Raw genomic sequence first — 4,601 nt, forward strand, 5'->3', positions numbered from 1 at the left:
TGACGACCTCCAGCCGTGGGCAGGCATCCACAAGCCACCTCACCAGGCCGAAGAAGCTGTTCAGAAGGGCGTCACCAGGCCACAGCCGGACTATGAGGCCCTTCATGGCCTGATCGGCCGCCTTATGTAGCTCGACCATCTGCTTCAGCTGGTCTCTCATTGGCACCGGATGTTCGGCCTCAGCATACTGAGACCAAAACAGCTTCTCTGTCGAGCTTCCATCCTCGGCCTGATAAAATTGTGCGGTATCGGATACACTGCGGGGCAAATCTGCGAATGCTCCTGAAGAGTTCCAGATCCGGGTAAGTAATCGATAATTTACTTTTACATGCTTGCTTTGCATATAGAAAGCCTTACCCGCCGCTATCTTCTTTATCGCGTCGATCTCTTGAAGGGCCTTCTGGGCCTCGGCCTTGGCACTCTTCGTGCTCTCACGAGCCGCGGCAAGCTCAGACTCTCGCGTCTTCAAGTCAAGCTCCAACGCCTCGTGCTTCGTCACGAGAGCCTGGAGCTCTTGCTGCACCTCGCCCATCCGAGCCTCGTGCCTCTCTCGCTTGGTGCGCTCCTGGGCCGCCTTCTCTTCGGCCTGGGACAGCGCTTGCTTCAGGGTCTCCACCTCGGTCGTGGCCCCTGGCAAACATACAATGATCCTGTCATTTAGCAATCGCGTCCTTTTTCTCATCTATAGACGGGGTATTACTTACCCTTGTTCTCCTCGTGCTGCCTCTTAGCAAGGCCGAGCTCTTTCTGGGACCCCTCGAGGGCCTCCTTCAGTACGGTGACCTCCGCAGTTAGTGCGGCGGACGCCAGAAGCGAAGCCTGCATATGCATATTGACATACTTATATTAGACTCCTGCGATATTATTTGATCCTCTGTTCGGCTTTTCTTTGTGAAAACCGAAAAAAGCATCAGGGGCTACTGTCTATGCGGTAATATTTCTACTACATTTTAAAACACTTACCTCGAAGCCTGTTAGAAGGCTAGTATAGGCTTCAGTCAATCCGCTCTTGGCGGACTGAACCTTCTGGATCACCGCACTCATGATAGTGCGGTGCTCCTCCTCGATGGAAGCACTGCAAAGCGCTTCCAACATATTGTCCGGCGCCTCTGGATGGATAGAGTTCACCGGCACAGGCGTTTCACCCTCCTTAGAAGGGGACCGCCTGCCCGAGCTCGGAGCCGTTGGAGGGTCCGGCGTGGTGTTCGGCTGAGGGCCAAACTCGGAGCTCTCGGGGACCCAGTCCCCTCGGCTCCCGGAGTCCGGAAGGTCGCCTTGAGGCACCTCCGGGACTGTCCCCCCTCGATCCGGTGCCTCTTGAGACAACACCTCAGCGTCGTCGGCTAGATGAGGGGAGGTGGCGGTCGGGACTGGATCGCTATCCATGTCCGACGAGCCCAGGGAGCCGTTCGAGGATACCTCGATATTGGCTCGGGGCGGCCTGCACAATTGAGTTCGGCGTTAGGGAAAGCAATGTGACAAAGGAATCCTATGGGTTACTTTTGTATCCGAATACTTACGATCTCCCCTGGGGCTTGGCCCTAGGGAACCACTCGTCTTCACTTTCGTCGGCGGCGGTAGAGCTGTCCGGAAGGAGCGTCCTTCCCTTCTTGGACCCTCCGGCCTCCCCAGTTGGGGCGGCCTTCTTTTTCTTGTCTTCCCCAGTTCGTGGGGGAGCCTCTTCTTCCTCTTCCTCATCTTCGGGGGAAGAGTGCGCCGCAGACTCATCAGACGGTGAGTCCGACGACGCCTAGCATCAGGAACTCTTTCAGGCTCCCTTGGCCTTCTGGGTCTTCTCCGGCACCTTATAAGGGGCCGGAGTCAACATCTTCGCCAGAAGGGCGTCTGTAGGGCCTTCGGGCAAGGGAGTCGGACAGTCGATTTGTCTGGCCATCTTCTGCCAGTCCTGTTAATGGCACGGGAGTTTAGATCCCGCATAGAATCAATCTATATAGAAAACAAGTATCCTGTGAAAGGTAAAACAACTTACCGCACTGGCATGGCACTTCGCGCTGAATCCGCGATCCTCGATAATGGGGGGAGGGACCGCGGCGCCCTTGAATAGCACCCTCCAGGAATCTTCATGAGTCGTGTCGAAGAGCCTGTTCAGAGTTTGGTGCTACACCAGATTGAACTCCCACAAGGTAAACTCCCGTTGTTGGCACGGGAGTATCCGGCGAACGAGCATAACCTGGACTATGTTGACAAGCTTGAGCTTCTTATCCACCATGTTCTGAATACATGACTGGAGTCCGTTCAGCTCTTTTGAATTACCCCAGGACAGGCCCTTCTCTTTCCAGGAGGTGAGCCGCATGGGGATGCCAGATCGGAACTCGGGGGCCGCTACCCATGCGGGGTCGCGTGGCTCGGTGATATAGAACCACCCCGATTGCCACCCCTTTATGGTGTCCACGAAGGTGCCCTCCAGCCATGTGATGTTGGGCATCTTTCCCACCATGGCGCCTCTGCACTCCGCCTGGCGGCCGCTCACTTCCTTCGGCTTGACATTGAAGGTCTTCAGCCATAAGCCGAAGTGGGGCTTGATGCAAAGGAAGGCCTCGCACATGACGATGAACGCCGAGATGTTGAGGATGAAGTTCGGGGCCAGGTCATGGAAATCCAGGCCGTAATAAAACATGAGCCCCCGGACGAAGGGATGGAGAGGGAATCCCGATCCGTGGAGGAAATGGGTGAGGAATACCACCCTCTCATGGGGCTCGGGGGTGGGGATGAGCTGTCCCTCATCTGGGAGCCAGTGCGCGATATTGTTGGGCAGGTATCCGGCTCTCCTCAGTTTCTTGACGTCTCCCTCCGTGATGGAGGAGACCATCCACTTGCCTCCCGCTATGAACATGGTTGGAGAAGGTTGAGATGGAAGTGAGGACTTGGGCGCTAGAGCTTGAGTGTGCGGGAGCGGATGAGCACAGGAGGAAGAAGGCGTGGATAGAAAGGTGAATCCTTATCCCTTTATATGGGCGGACAAAATTAAACGTCCCCACTTGCCTGGTAAAACTCGCTTATCCCCCAAGCACCACGATTGATGGCGTGGTTGGGTTACCCACGCCCGTATTGATGAGAATCCCGTAATAAGGGGACACGATCTCTGTTTTGACAAGACGTGTCGAAAAACTGCCTCGCGTTATGTGCGGGGCTGGTTAAAAGAAACGGTTCGAATAATCACCGGGCCATGACGTAACGTCATAGCAGATTAGATCTGCGAAAACATTATTCTCTCTACGGTGAAATGTGGAACTTATTTTGCAGGGTTGGACACTATCCTCGTATTCAAATTCTTCTGTGAGGTATTCGGAGAAGGAACCCGACTTGCAATGCCGAAGACAACTACGCGTCGGATTCATCGTCATTGAAGCCTAGTTCAGGGGCTACTGAGGGAGTCCTGGATTAGGGGGTCTCCGGATAGCCGGACTATCTCCATTGGCCGGACTGTTAGACTATGAAGATACAAGATTGAAGACTTCGTCTCGTGTCCGGATGGGACTCTACTTGGCGTGGAAGGCAAGCTAGGAAATACGTATATGGATATCTCCTCCTTTGTAACTGACCTTGTGTAACCCTAACCCTCTCCGGTGTCTATATAAACCAGAGGGTTTTAGTCCGTAGGATAACAATCACAACATACAATCATACCATAGGCTAGCTTCTAGGGTTTAGCCTCTCTGATCTCGTGGTAGATCTACTCTTGTAACACCCATATCTTCAATATTAATCAAGCAGGACGTAGGGTTTTACCTCCATCAAGAGGGCCCGAACCTGGGTAAAACTTCGTGTCCCTTGCCTCCTGTTACCATCCGGCCTAGACGCATAGTTCGGGACCCCCTACCCGAGATCCGCCGGTTTTGACACCGACAATGGCTCTTTATGCTTGATACTATTATCCAATGCTAGGTTGCCATCCGATGATGTCTGATTAGGTTTTTGTTGTCATATCGGTAATTGGTGAATTGCTATGGTTTGTTTAATTTGGTTGTGGTTATGTTTCTTTCCTTCATCATATGAGCGCGTGTGTGGATCACACCATAGGGTTAGTTGTATGTTGATAGGACTATGCATTGGAGGGCAAGGTTGATAGCAGCTTCAGCCTGAACATAGAAATTGATACGTACCGGATCGAAGGGGGCCAATATATATCTTAAGGATATGGTTGGGTGTTTTACCTTAATGAACGTTAGTAGTTGCAGATGCTTGCTAATAGTTACAATCATAAGTGCATAGAATTCCAAGTAAGGCACGGCATGCTAGCAGTGGCCTCTCCCACATAAAAACTTGCTATTGGTCTAGCAACGTACTCAATTGCTAAGGGACAATTTCGCAAATCCTACCACCACTAATCCACACTCATTTTACTAAATTTAATTGTTTCTTTATCTAAACATCACCTAAATTTTATTTTCATGTTCTTTATTATCTTGCAAACCTATCCACACCTACGAAGTACTTCTAGTTTTTTCCTTGTTCTAGGTAAAGCAAACACTAAGCATGCGTAGAGTTGTAGCGGTGGTCGACGGAACTTGAGGGTATATTTGTTCCACCTTTAGCTCCTCGTTGGGTTCGATACTCTTATTTATCGAAGAAGGCTACAA

The sequence above is a fragment of the Triticum urartu genome, chromosome 2, assembly GCF_003073215.2.
Source record: "Triticum urartu cultivar G1812 chromosome 2, Tu2.1, whole genome shotgun sequence".
NCBI classification, from domain to species: domain Eukaryota; kingdom Viridiplantae; phylum Streptophyta; class Magnoliopsida; order Poales; family Poaceae; genus Triticum; species Triticum urartu.